Raw genomic sequence first — 18,770 nt, 5'->3', positions numbered from 1 at the left:
TGCATTCACTGTGTTGGTGATTGCATTCAATCTCATGGCTTTAAATACCATCTTTGTGCCTATATCTCCAGCCCACATCTTCCCAAACCCCAGACTTATCTTTCCAACTGCTTGTTCAACATTTCCACTTGAAAGTCTAATAGACATCTCAAACAATATATTCAAATTGAGCTGTTTTTGCCCCCTCCCCAACACACATCTGCCAAGCATGCTCCTCCTATAACCTTCTTCTCAGTCGGTGGCAACTCCATCCTTCTACTTGCTCGGGTTAATAAACTTAGAGCCATGTTTGACTCTTATCTTTCTCTCATACCTCACATCCAGTCCATCAGGAAATTCTCTTTGGCTCCTCTTTCAAAATAAATACAGACCCTGCCACTGCTTCTGCCACCTTGATCAGAGCCACTGTCGCTTCTTGCTTGGATGCCTGCAGTGGTCTTCTAACTGGTCTCCGTCCTTCCACCCTTGCTCTCCTACAGTCTCTTCTCACCTGGGAAGCTGGAGTGATCATTTAAAGTTCTAAGTCAGTTGATGCCACTTCTTTGCTCAAAACCTTGAATGGATTCCCATGTCACTTCAAGTAAAAGCAGTCCTCACAATGGCTTACAAGGCCCTGTGTTATCTGACCCCCATAACCTCTCAGACCTCATCTCCTACAATCTCTCTCTCCCTTATTCACTCTAGACACTCTGATTATCTTATTATTCTTTTAATACACTGGGTACATCCCACCTTAGGCCTTTACACTAACTATTCCCTCTATTTCTAACTCTTGCCCCTCAGATATCCATGAGCTGAATCTCTCAGGTCCTTCAAATTTTTGCTCAAATGTCATTTCATCAAAGCCTACCTTGACCACCCTGTTTAAAATTTCAATCCACCCCTCCATGCCTACACTCCCAACCCCTTACCCTACTACTGCTCCTTTTCTTTTCTTTCCATAACACTTAGCATCCTCTAACATGCTATTTAATATTGGTGGTCTTTCACCAGTAAAATGTAAGTGCCACAAGGGCAGGAATTTTTGAATGATTTGTTCACTTTTGTGTCCCAATAGCCAAGAGCAATACCTGGAGCATAGTAGGCCCTCAAAAAATATCCATTGAATTAATATTCATCTAGTTTTAGGCATGACCATGGAGCACAGATTGTAGACAAGTTGAATCCAACAAGTAGTAATTTCATCTCTCTCTACACACCTTATATTTACAGACTCTCTCCAAGCTCATTGCCAGCTCTTCTGCTTCCTCAGGTATTCTCCCCCTGGGGGACTAGTCTTGCAAAATTCTACCAACTTTATGCAATAAAAAATTCAAAGAGTTTAAAAAAAGACGTAAACAGCAAGAAGTAGATCCTCTCACTTTCCTCCTGCCCTGAATTATTTAGAAAGAAGGAAATCTTAGAACTCCATGCTTCCTTCTTCTCCAAGCGTCCCGCTCTCAGTTTGCGTCCTAGATTTCTGGGCTTCGGCATCCAGTGTTAGGAAATATTTCTGGATGAGGCAGAACATGGGAGTCTCTAACTCTCCCCCCAAATTTAAGTTTTGGTTTGTTGACCCTCTTACTTTTTGCCAATTTTTCAAAGCTTCTCTTCGTAGACCCAACCCAGATGTAGTCTAATTGATACATTCACTGCTTCCCCCAGCTTTTATCTGGTTTTCTGCCTTCAGCACTCCTCATTGACCTCAGTGAAAATGTTTCTTACTTCCTGTCTACCTTGAAACCTGCCCCTTAGCTCTTCCTAGTTCTTGTGGTGATGGTACCTCACTGCTTGCATTCATAGCAGTGCCCATATTCTTCCTCTCTTAACTAGATCCCAGGCTGTTAAGAATTTGATCGAGAAACTGATCCTTTCTATCAATGATGCTGTCCTCATTCTCTGTTGGCTCTCATCATTGTGGTAAGGCTCTTCTTGACCCAAGTCAGGCCTGGGCACAAGGAATGGACAGAGGCTAAAGAGATTGTATGGAGGATGAGGTGGGCAGGGGACAGCTAGTAAGTGACCATTAGATGTAAAGCGTGGTATTATATTGGCTAGAAACACATGCTAAGAGCGGGTCGTGAGGTCTTTGAACAGCCAGGACTCTCAGTGAAAGAGACACTCCTCACAACCTGGAGAGCTGGCCTCTCGGGCTGGAAATCTACTCACTGCATGGTCTCTTTTTATCAATTATTTTATTCCTTTCCCTTCTCTGCTTTATTCTCCCACAGATCATACAAAAGCTGCCCCGGTGGTTAGACTCAATGGAAGTGGGAAAGGAAGAAAGCTGATGTGGCCAAGGGTTTCCTTAGCCTTTCTCCCATATCCACGGCCCACCTTCCCTTTCTAGGAAGGGACCGATACAGCCCTTGACATCCCTTGGTCAGTCTTTTTCTTAGATCCTGCCTTAGGTGCCCTTTTCTGGCTAGTGGCCTCTGGGGTGGAGTGTGTGTGAGGGGCTTGCTATTCCCTGGGGTGGGAATAAAATTCCTCTCCCCCTCTTCCTCTGTTTTGTGGATTGGAGGGCCAAAGCCTTGACAGATGATGTTTTATTATCAGCAGGTGTTCAGATGCCCTGTAACCAGAGCCTGGATGTGGTCCTTCCTTCATCCCCTCACCTGGAGATGAACCCTGGAGAAGCTCTTCCTTCCCGAGGGTCAGCCTGGTGTCAGAGCTGCTGCCCTTGCCTCCTAAGTGAGCCTGAGGGTATAGCAAACTCAGTGGGAATCTTAAACCCACAGGGTTATGGCTTCCTGCAAGGACCTAGGGATTGTACCAGTGCGGAAACTAAATTAGGTGACCAGGGCCTTCTCTCCTCCTCAGTGAAACCTAGATCCAAAAGAATGTGAGATGTGCCACAGCTAGAAATGATCTGGACGTTTCAGAGAACCTGGCTATCGCCAGGAGAGAGGATAAGAGTGCAGAAATCTGGGCCAGGGCACTAGAAGTCTCAGAATGGAGCTTTTAGCCTCAAGCCTGATCATATCCATTTAGGAAAATTTCCTCCTAATCAGGCCTGTCTCCACTCCTCTCCAGATTCACACCTCTGTCTTTCTCCGGCCCCCTTCTCCTCCCACCCACTCACCTCCCCAGAAGGCGACCACCCTCCTGTATTGAGATCTGACTTGAGGTGTGCCTTTTAGCCTCCACTTTTTTCTCCCTCTACTCTGTCTTTTTCTGGTATCTCTTTCATGCCTCATTAGGCCTGTTTAATTTCCCATAGGCACTTGGTTTTAGAGTCATCACTGGACAATTTTAAGTCACATCCCTCCATCGCTATCCCAGCCATGGGTTAGGCAGGGCCCTGTTGTGAATGAGGATTTTGAGTTCAACTGGTGGCACATAATTCAGACCTTCTTGCCTTTCTGGAAAGTGACTTCGCATCCAGAATTTTTTCTAGAACCTCAGACTCCCTGGAATCCTTACCCTTCTTTAAACTCAGAGTCCGGGGGGCCAGGCACTGGTACAGGGTCTGGAGAGCATGTCCCTCAGTGGGCTTGCTGTGCTTGGACTGTGGCAGTCACTGTGGATATTGTAATAAATAATTTTCACTTTTTCGTTCGGATATTTGATTTGATTTGGTTTTCGCTATGTCTTTTAAAATGTTTTGACTATAAAATATTTAATACATACAAAAGAAAATATGACATGTATAAAGTGTAAAGGATAATAAAACAAACCCCATGTCCCCACTTCTCACTGCATCTTTAAACAGTTGAATGGCATTCAGCCGCTGTCCCGCACTTCTTTCCTCTTGGCTCCGTGGGATTAAAAACCGTGGGAAGAGCAGCTGGGGAGCCCCGGGGGTCATTCTGTTCCCTTCTCCACAGAAGTGGCCCCAGGCCTACGCCTGTCTGGTGGGAGTCTAGGCGTTGACTGTCGGTGTTATTTCTAACAGCAAAGCTGTTCAGGACACAGTTTATCGTCCTCAGTTTTCTTCCCCTCAATAAAGTAGAATATCTATTTAAGAAACGTTTTCCAAGAGGACCTCGGACAGCTTTGGTTTCTTCTTCTGCCATTTATGTCTCCCTCTGGCCCTTGCCCTCCTTAAACCTAAAGATCTACGATGATTCAGATCGTCCCACGACTTCTTCATTGATTTGTCATCCTGCTCCACGTCGTCTGGCTCCTGCAAGCCCACTGTGTAGAGATAAACTGCCCAGGTTTGCGGCCTCGTTTAGCCACCTGGGCAGAGGAAACACAGCTTCCCCTCCTCCCTGAGGCATTTGACATTATTCGTATCTTCTACGGCGGATCCCAGCAGCTGTGGGCTCTACAGAATTAAGGTTGTACACACTCCGAACTGGCAGGGAATGTATAATCCGGTAGGATGTTAATGTACACAAATATACACAGTCTGTTATACACAGGTCTCAGTCAGCTCATTTGTGTAAAGTGTTAACTCATGCAATTATTATGCAATTAATTGTGAGGAAGAAAATCCCCTCAATTGCCTTAAGGAACTTTACTGAAAAGGCATAGGGAGCTCTCTCAGGACCTAATTTCAGGATGCCTCACCAGCCTCCCAGGAACTAGAAAGGTAGCTTCTTTCTCTGGGATCTCAAGCTCGCTCATGGCTGCCCCTCACAGCCAACCAGCTGGCTAGTTTGTTTCTGCTTCTACAGGCTATTGACTGACACGTGGCTTTGGCTCGCCTTGTCGCTACCTCTGACTGGCTCTATGTGGCCTTTCTAACTAAGCATCCACTGTTATCCAATGAGAGTCTTTTCAGGAGGGTTTTTTACCCTGGGGTCCACGGATCCCTTGAGAACCCATGCTTAGAATTCAAGATTTCATGAATTGGATGGGGTAAAAATTGCATTTTTATTTTCATTAACCCATAACTGAAATTTAGGATTTCCTTCTATTATAAATGTAAGCAAAAGCCACCATGGCATTAGCAGCTTCTGTGACTTTGTCATCAACAGAAATCAGATTTTTCATAACATTCTATAGTTGCTGCAGATATCATGAAATATAGTTTATGCTCATCACTATTTGAAATTACGGTGATTTTTAAACCCACTACTAGATCTCGTAATTTAACATGGTAATAAAGAAGCAGATATATATTATGTTACACATTTGGGATTTTTAACATTTGAATGGCATTTTAATTAATTGGTTTCCTTTGTAATCTTATATATTTTATTTTATGCATTTAAGAAGGATTCCCAGCCTTCACCAGACTGCAGAGGAGTCCATGGCACACAGAAAAAGCTAAGAATCCACACTCTCTGGCTTTGGGGTCACATAGCTGATGGAGAGAATCTGATTGGTCTAGAGATTGAGTTCTCCTGGGTCAGGTGTCCATCCTTGGTCTAATTAGCTGGGTCCAGGGGATCAGGGTCACAGGATCCCCTCATCCTGCTCTTTCAAGGGGGCCTGTGGGTGAATAGGACGTACTTCCAAAGAAGGGAGCTTATTGGAGCTGGCCACCTTAATTTACCTTGTAGCCATTTGTCTTTGATACAGAGAACGGTTTTCTTCCACAGTCACGTTGTACCATCCATTTGGAAAATATGTGCTATTGATCATCAGAGGAACCAGGCAGTAGAGTGTGGATAGGGCAATATGAATCCAAAAGGAGCCCTACTGATGGTGCTAAGTAGCATCATGTTAGTATGGTAAGAAAACACAGTTAGTGATTGGAATAATAGCAACGTTTTGATGTTGAATGAAAACAGTGTTTTCCCTCCCCCATCTCCCGGATCATGGATCCTGGTAGAGCCACTCTTTCCATACTCATTTTCTCCGAATTATAGGTTGTTCCTGTTCAACGTGTCATGGATGGGTCAATGTATTCATCTAGGCAGTGCAAAGTCCCTACACCAGGAGAACAACATGAAATTTACCACCTGCTCCAAGAGGGGTGAAGGAGATTAACACTGAGGACGTGCGTTCTTCTAACCTGGGGCTGACTTAGGAATTTGAGTGCAGAGATTTCCAGAGAATCTCACTTTCCTTGGACAGTCTCACACAGATTTCCCTGCAAAACCAACCTCATCCCCCACGTGACACTGTTTCTTCAGCTTTCCTACAGTCGCATCATTAATTCTGATGGATCTGGCAGCGCTGGTTTGGGCTGGGGGCTCTTAATTGGCTGGTTCCTGTGGATTTCCCTCCTGTTTTCAACTCAATGTGCTGTTCTGATGTAATGGACACACCTTTACCCCAGCCCGACCCTCCAGACCCACCCGTGGTGTGGCTTGTTTGCCTCCAGTGCAGATAAGGGCAGAGAGTTTGGGGGCGGGGCTAGGAAAGCTCCTGCCTCCTTCCTGCTGCTCTCTCAAAGCAGGCTATGCTTAGGCCTGTGCCGTAGAACTGAACATATTTTGCCGAACCTGCAATCATTCATTTATTTCTTTGGACCTAGAACAATCTGGCTCAGAGAATGTGCCAAGTAAGTGATTCTTGAATGAATAAATGTATTTGTTTATGTGTCTTGAGACTTTTGTCTTGATTCTGCTTTTGGGACATTATCTCCTGCTATGAAGCAAAGATTTATTCCATATGTATGTGTGTGTAAACATGCACACATACACACCCTTGTTCATTTAATAAAGAACTCGAAGCAGCTTTGAGGATAATCCTTTGACTTGTATTATCTCCCAGTCCTGGAAAACAGGACTGTTTTCTCTTGGCCTGTCCCGGAGAGCTGCAGTAGAGTATATTTACTGGAGTCTAATTCAGTATCCCTAGACCTCAGGCTGGCTTTAGCAGGAAGCAGCCTTTGGGATAAGGTCCAGCTCAATGGCAGAGAAGCTCAAACTATGGGGAGCCGTCATCTGAGAATCTCAGCGCACTGAATTGAAAGGTGCTGAGGGCTCAGCACTCCAGGGGTAGCTGTTCCTTCTCTGTGGGGCTTAGGGAGACTCTTGCCTCCCTATCCCCACCTCTCACCCCATCCCCTATCCAAGCCAGTATACCCTTGCCCAATACCAACCGTTCTTGCTCTTAGAATGCTGTTAGGAACCAGGTTAGAAGGAAAGGACTTGCAGAAATGGCCCTGAGCTTGTGCTGTTTGCCCTAGCTTCAACGCTACTGGGCCGTGGGCATGGGAATCTAGGACTGCAAAAGGGAAAACCAAGAAGTCCCCAGAGTTCCAGCCTCCTTCTTTTTGGACTCAGTGAGAGGTTGGCAGCCAAGGGCTCATATCTTCCTGGGCTGGTCAGAAGAGAGTCCTCAGCCAGGATTGGGATAAACTTCCATCCCAAAGCTCTGCAGCAAATAGAGACTGTAGGCTCCATGAGGGCAGTGGCCATATCTGAACCCCAAGCTGAATTCCCAGCACATGCTTCAGAGCCTGGCACACAGCAGATACTCAGGAAATATGTGCTGAATGACCCTGAACTCCAGGAGCTCACAGCCTAGTGGGGGAGACAGGAAACAAGTACACAAATAAATAATTGAAAATTGTTATAATTGTTTTGAGGAAAAAGAACAGTGCTCTAAGAGCAAATACTTTAGGTGATATGGTCATGGAGGGCAGAAGAAGTGACATTTAAACCGAGATCTGAAAGATAAGGAGTTACCAGCTGCTTGAAAAGTAGAGGGAGAGAGAGGAGATGCCCATAAGCCCCTGCCATTAGCCGTAATGCTGAGGTGGAAGTCTGCATGCCTGTTATCTAGACTCTTGTAGGCGATTTGTCGAAAAAAGAAGGGTCTACTGTTGATTCATAGCTAGTCTGGTCACCACTACCCCCACCCCACGCCATTCCTTCCATATCCAGCTTTGTTTTATAATGCCTTAGACCTGGTGTCGCTGACGGAACTGAAAGGCTCCAGTGTGCGCCTGGCCCTGAAGAACAATGATTTGTTTCTGTGTCTGACTCCCCAACCAGACTACGAGCTCCTTGAAGGCAGTGAACGCTGTCTTATCCTTAGCACACAGCACGCTCTCTGACATACTCAACGGTGTTGTTTCATGATTGAATTAATAATAGCAGTTAATATTTATTGAGTGCTTTCTATGTGCCTGGCAGTGTAGTGAGCATGTCACATGCATTATCTCATTTAATCCTCATAATAACTCTATAATGCAGGTATTATTATTATTCCCGTTATACAATTACAGAAACTAAGGCTTAGGAAGATAAAGTAATGGACTTGGGATTTGAGTGGAAGCAATTCAAATCCAGAGCCCACACTACTTTGCCGAATTGAAGTGCTTCTTCTGGTTGCTTCACGTGGCTGAGATTGCCCGGAACTCTCAAGGGCATGGAATTAATATGTTATATACATTATCTCATTTAACAATCCTCACAAGAACCTTCGCTGATAGGGATTAGTTTACTCATTTTATAGAGAGAAGATCGAGGTTCGGAGAGAGTAAGTCACTTGGCCAAGATCATAAAATGAATATGTAAGTGGTGGACTTATTTTCAGAGCTGGGCCCATGTGACTCCAGATGCCGTGCTCTGTCCCCATTCTCTGCTAACTCCAGTCACCCAGTCACCCAGGAATCTGCTCCACTGACTGTGTTCAAGTCCATTAAAGGTTGTCCAGACCTGTTAGGAGCTGAGAGTCTGTTCCTAAAGAGGGAACTGAGTGGAGAACAGGCAGAGGAGAGTGGGGTAGTAGAGACTTTCTTATCCTTTTAAAAAATTTAGATAAAATCCGCATATCATAACATTTACTAAAAAGAGTACAGTTCAGTGGTTTTATAATATTCACAAGGCTGTGCAACCATAACTACCATCTAATTCCAGAACCTTTTCATCACCTCAAAAAGAAAGCCTGGACCCATTTAGTCATTCTCCGTTCCCTCCTTCCCCCAGCTGTTGGGAATCACTAATCTACTTTCTGTCTCTGTGTGGATTTGCCTGTTCTGAGTATTTCATAGAAATGGAATCATACAGGATGTGGTCTTTTGTGTCTAGCTTCTTTCACATAACATTGTTTTCAGGGTTCATCTGCTGAAGCAAGATTCAGTACTTCATTCCTTTTTATGGCAGATTAATATGCCATTATATGGATATACCACATTTTGTTTATCTGTTGATCAGTTGATAGACAGTTGGGTTATTTCTACTTTTGAGTTATTATAAATAATGCTGCTGTGAACATTCCTGTGGAAGTGTTTGTATGACATGTATTTTCAATTCTCTTGGACGTAAAACTAGGAACGCAATTGCTGGGTCCTATAGTAACTCTATATTTAACTTTTTGAAGAACTGCCAAATTGTTTTTCATAGTGGTTTATCTTTTATTAGTAAACTTTTTAAAGCAAAGTATAAGTTGCGTACCAAAAAGTGCCATACAACTTGAAGCATTATTGAAACATAAGCATACAACTTGAAGAATTATTACAAAATGAACATAGCTGTGTAATCAGTACCCAAATCGAGAACTGGAAAATTCCCTGTACTCAGTACCTACCCCCTCCAAAGGGTAACCACTATCCTGACTTCTAATGTGACAGATTAATTTTGCCTGTTTTGAACTTCATGTAAATGGAACCATGTGGTATACATTCTTTTGTGTCTGACTTCTGTCACTCAACAAAGTGTTCATGAAATTTATCCATGTCGTTGTGTGTAGCAGTACTTTGCTAATTTTCATTTCTGTATAAGACTTCATCGTAAGACGGTACCACAATTGATCCATGCTTTTATGTTGGATATATACACACGAGTGGAATGGTCGTTTCAGAGTTACGCATATGTTTAGACTTAGTAGATACTGCCAAACAGTTTTCCAGAGTGACCATGTCAGTATACTCACAGAAGCAGTATGTGCAAGTTCTGGTTATACCACATCCTTGTCAACACTTGTGTTGTCTACCTTTTTCCTTTTAGCCCTTATACAGAATATGTAGTGGTATCCTGTTGTGGTTTGAACTTCCCTAATGACTAATGAGGTTTTGTACATTTTCATGTAATTATTGGTTATTTAGATATGACCAAGCCTTTTGTCAGTTTTCTCTTGGGTTATTTGTCTTTTTCTTATTGAATTTTAAGAGTTCTTCACATATTTTGGAAACAAGTCCTTTGTTGGTTATGTAAATTGCAAATACTTTCTCCCACTCTATAGCTTGCTTTTTTGCTCTCTTAATTGTCTTTTAGTGAGTGGGTGTTCCTAATTTTAATGTAGTCCAATTTATCAGTCTTTTCTTTTATGATTTGTGTCCTATTAAGAAATCTTTACCTACCTAAAGTCATGAAGATGAGGCCCCTATCACAAGGGGGTGTGTGTGTGCGCGCGTGCGTGTGTGTGTATATGTGTGCGAGTGCGAGTGTGTGTTGGGGGGAGGTGGGGCATCACCCTACAGAGTAAGACTTTGTGGGGTGGAGAGGACCCTGTGTCACCCTATAGGGAGCAGGCAGCAGGCGGGGTGGGGGCAGGGAGCCCATGAGATCACAGCCGCCACAGACTGTGTTCCCAGCTGTCAAGCGTGTAATCTGGAGTGAAAGGGAATCCCTTTGGTGGTAGAGGTCCTACAGAGAATACTGCCGGGTCCTCTAAATCACCTCTGCCCTGCAGACCCAGCTGACTGTCCTCTCTTCTCCGCTAAAACGGGAAAAAATCAAGTATGCGCTCCCGCGTACTGCTCGTGGCACAGGGCAGGGATGGAGGGCGCCTGGAGCAGGATGCCTGCCTTAGAGCTCTGATTTTCTTTTTGCTATTAAACCTGATGCTTTTTTCTTCCTGATTTCTACCACGTTGTTTCATTTCCATTTGGAAAAGGATGGTGAGATGGCCGGATTTGAGGCACGTGCTAAACTGTCCTTCAGACTGGTTGTCTCCCTGATAGGCTGGTCGGAGCCCCTCCCTGAGCTGGAGCCCACAGGAGCTGCTTGTTCTCCTTGGAGAAGGAGAGGGAGCAGAGAAAAGAAGGAATGAGAGTTGCTACTGCACTTTCTGAGGGGCTCTGAGGATTCGTCCCCCCCAGGAAACCACTTTCGTCCCCCCAGCCCGTTGGCTGCTTGTTAGTCGCTCCCCAGACTAGAAAGCCACGGTTTGTACTGGGGCTGGGTGGGGCTTCAGGGGCAGTTTAGGCTCTGGCCCTCCAAAGGGGAGGGGGTGGTTATGAAGCGAGCAAAGGGTCACAGCTTAGGCTGTACCATTTGCTTGTCACCTTGAGAAGTTCCACCTTGTCTAGCAAAACCTCCTTTCAGAGGCAGCCACCACAAAGGGCTCTTATGAGAGCAGAGGCCCCTGCCCCCACCTTCACTTCCACTCCCTTTCCCATTATTTTTCTTTTGGGGCAGAGCTGAGGGGCCTTCCTGCTATGACTTTGAGGGGCTGTACTTATTTTAAAAGGAGATTTAGAGTCTAGAGCCTCCCCATAGCAGAGAATCACTTTTTTGATTTTCCAGTCCCATTGGAAGATGCTCAAGGCGTTAAGTAAGGCTTTCCTTCTGTGGAGGGAATTTTGTCTTTTCCCTCTATCAGCCTCTTGGGCTATTTGGAGATTTAAGAAAGGAGGTGAGAGCTAGCTTTTAGTACGACTAGACCTCATAAGAGGGACCCAGCCTCTGTCTGGGGAGGGGGCTGTGGGGGTGGGAGGGAGAAATGGATATCTCACCGGGCAATTCTGGGAGGCGTTACACTGAGGAGGTGCAAGGGTGTGTTCTGGAGTTTGGCTCCCTGGGTCTCTTCCTTCCTGCTTCTGCTACTTTCTAGCTGGGGCCTTGGTCAAGTTCCTTAACCTCTCAGAGCCTTTGTTTTCTCATGTACAGAATGAGAATGATTTTAGTGCGTAGCTGATGGAGATTAATTGAGATAACACATTAACATGCTTAGCCTAGTACACCTCGAAAGCATTCCAAAATGTTAATCTTACTAATATTATTCAAGCCTTCTATTTGGACCTCTCTTTATAGTCTTTCTTCCCGTCTCCCTTCTCTTCTGACAATGCAGTTCAGGGAGCTGGTTAGGCCTCAAGCAGACCCCGAAAAATCTGAATAATCTAAGTAGAACTGGGCTTTATCTTGAACTGTTTGGAACTCTGTACCTATCTTATCTCCAGAGTATTTCCAGCACCATGAGAGAGAGTGAGGCAGCCAAATTATCCCATTTTGAAGGGCAGCCACAAAGAAGGGGATTTGGTGATTTGACTAGATTGCATCCTTGCATGCTTGAGAGTACGGATGTATGCATGCATCCATTCTCCCACCTTGTTTTTAAAAGGGAGGAAGGACAAGACAGACTGTAATTAATTTGCAAGGTCCCAGACAAGATTAAGTTCGGGCTTCTTGGTGTTTTTCCTTTAGCAGAGTGCAGCGCTGGTGGGTGGGTACTCGGGGGCCAGAGGCTGACGGGAGGGCGCGGTGAGGTCAGCAGTGGCAGGGCGGAATGGTTGGGGGCTTTGTGCGGCACAGACCCAAACAAAGCTAAACCAGACCAAACACGGGAGCAGCGTGAGCTGTCTCGTCTACTGCACATGGGATCTTCAAGGGCAGCGTGCCTCGTGTACTTGGGCTACTGTGTTCTCTCCCCAATCACCAAGGTTTGTGATCAGTGAACTGAGGGAACGCAGAGGAGTCTTCTGTGCAGGACAAAACAGAGGGACCCCTCGGGCTTGGATCTTGCCTGACACTCAGAAACAGCTCATCCAAGTGAGCCGCTGTGGAAAGATCTGAAGTGGGAGAAGGGAGGGTGAGCTGGTTGTCTTTTTAAAACCTGGACGCCACCACCATATCTCTTTTCTCTGTCTTAGTCACATTTCTTCTCTCAGATTCTGAAGAAACTGTGAGATTAATCCCATCAAGAACCGTTTGCTGTTAACCATTTGGATGACATGCCTATCTGTAGATTATGTTTCTCTCCTTTCCACAGAGCCTTTATTGAGCATATATTGTTTTAAAATGGAAATGGCACAGCAGAGCCTCTTGCACAAGCCACATTAGGGAGCAGGAAATGGTGGTGGGAAAGGGTGCCTGGGTGAAGCGTTGGACCAGTTGGGCTCCGAGGAATACTTTTGCTAAAACTTTTTGAGGAGCCAGCTGTTAGTGCTTTGTGTGCTTTTTAGCTTGACGCTCCACTATTATATCCACCCCCCAAAAAGGGTGAGGCGAGGGAAAATGAAACCTTGGCCTCTTGGGTGGGTCCTGAACATTGGGAGAGTGAGGGAGAAATTGAGAAGCCACAAGAGCAGCTTTGAGGAAATAAGGGGACATAATATATACTGAGCAGGAGTCAACCTTTACAAATCTTACCTCATGTAATCCTTCTGTCAGTCTCACAAAAGTGGGTATTGGTCTCATTTTCCTGGTGAGGGAGCAGCACTGAAAGAGGTTAGTAACATAGCTGCTAACTGGCAAAGCCAGGACTGAAGCCAGGACCTTCTGATACAAAAGCCACGTGGCCTTAGTCCTTCCCAGAGTCTGAGGAGGGGCTTATATGGCGATGGTGGACAGTGACCTGCCTACAGGTTACAGCTAGGATTTCCGTGACTGTATCTCTGCTCTGTCTGGGCTTTGATTAGTCACTGAATTTTCAGAAGGTCGTGTGCTTCGGGATGCAGTGGGGAAAGGTTAATCATTGGGTCAGACCCTGGCCTCTCTGCGCACAACAGCATTAGGGCATTTCGTGGGCCTCCTTGGCACTGGACTGGGGCCAGGCAAGAAAAGTCTCAGTGTGTCTCAAAAAGGGGAGGGACAGACATTTCTTGGGTACTTGTTGTACTCTCTCATTTAATCCTTTTTTGAGGTGTTGTTAGTTTCAGTCCCTCCGCCCATCTTTCCACCCCATCTCTGTCTCTCTCAAAATAAGACATTGATTAAGTATAATAACTTGCCCAAAGTGTCACAGCAACAAATAGGAGACCTCAGGTACAAATTCAAGTCTTCAAGACTCTACAGACAGAACTTAAAGCTTGTTTCTAGTTCTAAAAAAAACTAGGAGTTTTTTTTCCTTATTCCTGGATAGTCTTGCTTCCTCCTCTTTGAGTGAGAAGCCACTTTCCGCTTTCTCCTTTTAAACCTTGATACTTCCCTTGGGCAGTGTGTTCACCCTTCCTTCTGACTCTCACCCTGACTGTCAAAACTGGGTCTACGTTGCGTGCCCCCAGGCCATCTCAAGTTATCTTTGATTAAGGGATTTTATTTGAGGTTAATGGCTCATCCCTCTGTAGCATCTGCCTTATGCCCTACAGTGGTGTTATCCTTGACTCCTCTCACGTCCTCCACCCAATCCATCAGCAAATCCTGTTGGCCATACCTTCAAATAGATCCAGAATCTGATCACTCTCACCACCTCCACTGCTATCACCCTGGTCCAAGTAGCATCATCTCCCGCCTGGTTATTGTGACAGCCTGCTAGCTGATCTGCCCACTTCTTCTCTTGTCCCTCTGCACTCAGAGAGATCCCTTTACACTGTAAATCAGATCTTTTCGCTCTTCTGTTTATGAGCTCTAGTGGCTTCCCATCTTACAGAATAAAAGCTAATGCTATCTCACGATTTCAAATCAACACACAGATACATGTGGATACCGCCCATGTTCTTCCTCTGATGTAGGGTGACCATCTAATTTATCATCCAAATTGGGACACTTGCAAGAGAGAAAGGGAGCTTTGTTAAAAAAACAACAATAAGCATAACCTGGGACCGACCCAGGCAAACTGGGAATCTGGTCACTTGACCCAGATAGCCATACAGATCATTCTCTCTTCCCTTTAGGTCTTTTTAAAATGTCACTCTCTCAGTGAGGGTTTCTTTGACCTCTGTTTAAAATTGCACTGCATCCATGCCCCATCCCATAAAGACTGTGCTGATTTATTTTCCTCCATGGTGCCATCACCATCTGATGTTCTGTGTGTTTGAATTAGCTATGTATTTGTTGTTGGTCTCCCCTCTCTAGAATGCAAACTTCAAGAGGGCAGGGGATGTTTATCTCTTTTGTTCAATATCCTATATCCCCAGCATCTAAATCAGCCTGAGCATCATAGGTGGTCAGTAAATATTTGTTGAATGGATGGATTGGGGCGGGGGGGGGGGTTCTATTTCTTGAAGAGTCTTTCTCATTAAAGTCCCCTTCCTAAACCATTTTTCTCATTCGTCTCTTTGAGAGCTTAGAAGAGTATAACTGCTCCTCCCGCTAAGAGGAGCTAATGATGAAAATTACTGTGATTTCCTAGACTGAGACTCGGGCTCCCTAGGGAAGGAAGTTTGTATCCAGTACCGGCAGAGTTTACCAGATTTCAAGAGGGAGGAGAGAAATTCTTACCCTTAGGAAGTCGCATCTTGGGGGCCCTGCCCTGCAGGTGTGATATTGTGCCGGTCAGTGTCAGGGCCTGAGGGCTGTGCCAGCTTCTGGGGCTGGTGCCAGAACCAAAGACCTGCTCACGGCTGATGCTGGGGAGCTCCAGTTTGCTCATTTCCCTTTTTCTTCTATTAAATCTGTATGCTCAGCCTGTGGGCCCCTGTTGAATAGGGTAAGCAGTACTTTTCTTTACCCGGGACCCTAAAGGTTTCTTTTCTGAAACAGCCTCAGAGGAAAGGAGGGATGAGATGGAGGTGAAGGGTGGGAGTGAGAACAGATCAGACTTCTTAGTTCTAGTGGGAAGTGGCAGTTGAGATCTCTCCAACAGATCCTGTTGGGATCCAAGAGTAGGAGGGAGTCTTGGAATTTCTGGACCACTAGGAATGAGTTTTAGACCTGATGAAGATGGAAGCTATCACAAAGAGGGAAGTTTGGGCCCTAGGACCAGTAGGGGCTGCATTGGGACGAGAAGGGAAATGAAACGCCCTCTAGGATTTCTGTAAGTTTGGTTTTCCTAAAGCTTCTGATATGGCCGTAGAGCAGGGCCAGAGTCCTAGTGAACTGGAGATGGGAGAGTAATATAGCTCTTGTGACCATTGAAAAGTCACAGTACCAGTGGTGAGTGGTGAAGAGGTACGAAAAGAGTTTGCACGAATGTAGCTGAGAGCCTGAACAGGGAAACTAGAGGAAGCTTCTGATGCCTCGTTGTTGTATTAATAATAGTTGGCAGTAAGGAAGCCTTGGCAAGCAGTTGTACAGTGGAGAAAGCTACTTGGTGAAACAAGAGGAAATTCGCACGGGCGGATCCTTAATTCAGAAAAGGAAGCCCTTTGCAAGCTGGTGGGTGTGAATTTCACCTTCTAGTCTCATTTCCCCGGAGACCCGTCTGTGCGTCCCCTTTTCACACCTTGTGCCTCAGATACTTCCAACATGTTCAAAGTCTGAAACCTTGCATGGCTTGACTTGATGGCACCACCTCCGAAGCTTTCTGCAGGATTCTCAGTCAGAATTCGTCCCTTTCTTCTTCTCTGGGTTCCTAACACCCTGTGTTTATAACTCTGCTGGTGCATAATGCTTGGGGGAAAAACCCATATATCTGCACTTTTCCCAATGTGAATATAAACTCTCTGAGGCGGGGCCTCTGCCTTTACTTGTCTTTGTACTAGCTCGTCTTGTTCTGAGGAGGGAAGGACGGGTGCCTCCATCTCCCCTCCCCCAGTCCTGCAGTGCCTGGCACACAGTAGAATCTCGGTCACTCTCTCGCTGAGTAGAATTGATTCTAGGTTAATCAAACGAACACATTATACAGTAGACTGACCTGTCTCTTCTTCCCTCCTCGCCCTGGGCAGTGACCCGCTTGCTGGCTGGTACACCTTGCTCCTGGCTCAGTCCTACTTACAGCAGAGCATTCCTGTTTGCTTTTCCTCATCCTGCCTCCAGCCTTTTCCCTTTGATCTCTGCCACCCGCCCCACTCGCCCCTGCCATTGTCCTGCCCAGGAGCTAACCATTTCTCCTTGCCACGCTCGGGCCTCTCCATCTCTCTTCCCTAGCATATTCTGAGCACGATGCCCAAGGAATCAGGGATGACGGGGAAGCTAGAATAAAGTAAAGGCATGGCCTCTTAGCCCCTGGGCTTCCAGTTAGGGCCTGCTGCCTCCTTTTTGTCTGCTCACCTGTTTCTTGTCACCTGAGGGACCTTGTTCCTGAGCTGGATGTGGATATCATCAGATGATCTGTGATGTGAAGGATTAAGGATTATAATCCTGGGAAAGGCTGTATTGCCTTTTGACTAAAATTCTGCTGTTCAGAGAAGAAAATAGGGTCATCATTCTATGAGTGGGCCCCGAAGCCACACTGTCTGGATTCTAATCCTGCTCCACCACTTACTAGCTGTGGCTACATCAGTAAGATGGGGTTATACTGTTGCCTGCCCTGTTGAGTCATTCACAAACAGTCTTGAGCCTACAATGGGCGAGGTTGTTCTAGGTGCCAGGGAAACAGCAGTGCATAAGACAAAAATGGGTTAATGCATTTAAATACTTAGAACCGTGTCAGGCACATAGTAAACATGCAGCAAATGTCCCAGTATTCTCTTCCCAGTACTTTTCTGAGAATAGATTCTCAGGTGGGATAAGCTTTGGCAGCAGCCGCAGGACCAGACCTCTCTGAGAAGGGGAGGGCTAGAGGGTGGGCTAATCCGTCCGTTCTAGATTTGGACTTAGGTTCAGGACAGCACTGGCTTTAGTGGCCTTTCATTGCTGGCCCTTCGTTTTGAGACTGAATACATGAGCTGGCTAAAGATCGCCCTGGGAAATTTACGAGTCTGTTTAGTTCCATGGAAAGGGCAGGAAGAGGTGACCCTGGACTGCCGAGATTCTGCCCAGCCCATTTGTACAAACAGCACAGTGCCTACCCAGCCATGTATGGATGACCCCAAGAGAGGCCATGTCTCTTGAGCAATGTGAAGGGAGGTGCTAGATTCATGAGCTATAAGGAAGAAAGACAGCTTTTGGCCGCTCCACTCTCAGGCTCTCTGGCTGTAGAGGGCCTTCTGCTGGAGGAGGTGGCTTAGGGCTTGGAGAGCTGAACCGAGGGAGGAGAGCGGGGTGAGGTGGAGGTGTGCGGCCTCATCGTTTGCCTTCCCTGTTTCCGTTCGTTCCTCGGGGAATGCTGCTGAAGAGGGTTGAACTCCTAGTTGTGATTACTGCCCAGAAGTAAAGTTTGGACTCAAGCCTCCTGATTCATTGTCTGTGGTTTCCAGTGAAAGTTCAAAACTGATAGCGTCTTTATGGGGATAGAGTTGGAGTAGAAATGTATGTTTCCTGGGGATCAATGAGTTTTTCAGCTACCACCATACTTAGGGAAAGGTAACTGGATCATCTTGACTATGGTTCAGCAACTACTTTGCTGCTTCTCCCACCTTCTCTCTTCCATCCTTTTCCCACGATAGGTTTTCAGAAATGAACACCCTGGGCCAGCCTGGTGGCACAGTGGTTAAGTTCGCACATTCCGCTTCGGTGGCCTGGGGTTTGCCAGTTCAGATCCCAGGTGTGGACCTATGCACTGCTTGTCAAGCCATGCTGTTGTAGGCGTCCCACATATAAAATAGAGGAAGATGGGCATAGATGTTAGCTCAGGGCCAGTCTTCCTCAGCAAAAAGAGGAGGATTGGCAGCAGATGTTAGCTCAGAACTAATCTTCCTCAAAAAAAAAAAAAAAGAAATGAACACCCTTATACCCCAGAGAAAGTGCCCTTGACAAGAGATGTGGGTCAATCTAGGATTCTTGGGTTGGTTCCCATATGAGCTGCTGGCATGGCTTCCCTTGGAGACGGCTGAGAACTGTGACGATTTGCATGCATGGGGACAAATGAAGTCGTTCTGGGCCCTTTCCAAGATTCTGAAGTGCAGCCAGGTTTGGGACCACTGGACACCATACTCGTTCATCTCGTTTGTATTGCACTCTCTTCAGTCTTTGGCCAGTATTTCAGCTCAGTTCAGCTGAGAATATGAAACTTGAACTGGGCAAAGCATTTTGCTGTGGATTTACATCCACAGTTCATTCCATGGTGAAGGAAACAGA

At 45.9% G+C, this 18,770-nt stretch overlaps 1 protein-coding gene across 3 annotated transcripts in view; it reads left to right on the top strand.

Moving 5' to 3' along the window:
- Positions 1-18,770, top strand: part of NHEJ1 (non-homologous end joining factor 1) — a 75,619-nt gene that overhangs the window by 53,653 nt on the left and 3,196 nt on the right. The gene's annotated exons all lie outside the window — the stretch shown is intronic.

The sequence above is a fragment of the Equus caballus genome, chromosome 6 (assembly GCF_041296265.1).
Source record: "Equus caballus isolate H_3958 breed thoroughbred chromosome 6, TB-T2T, whole genome shotgun sequence".
In the NCBI taxonomy this organism is placed as follows: domain Eukaryota; kingdom Metazoa; phylum Chordata; class Mammalia; order Perissodactyla; family Equidae; genus Equus; species Equus caballus.
Note: the sequence above shows the minus strand (reverse complement) of the source record. Positions and strands in the feature narration are given on the sequence as shown.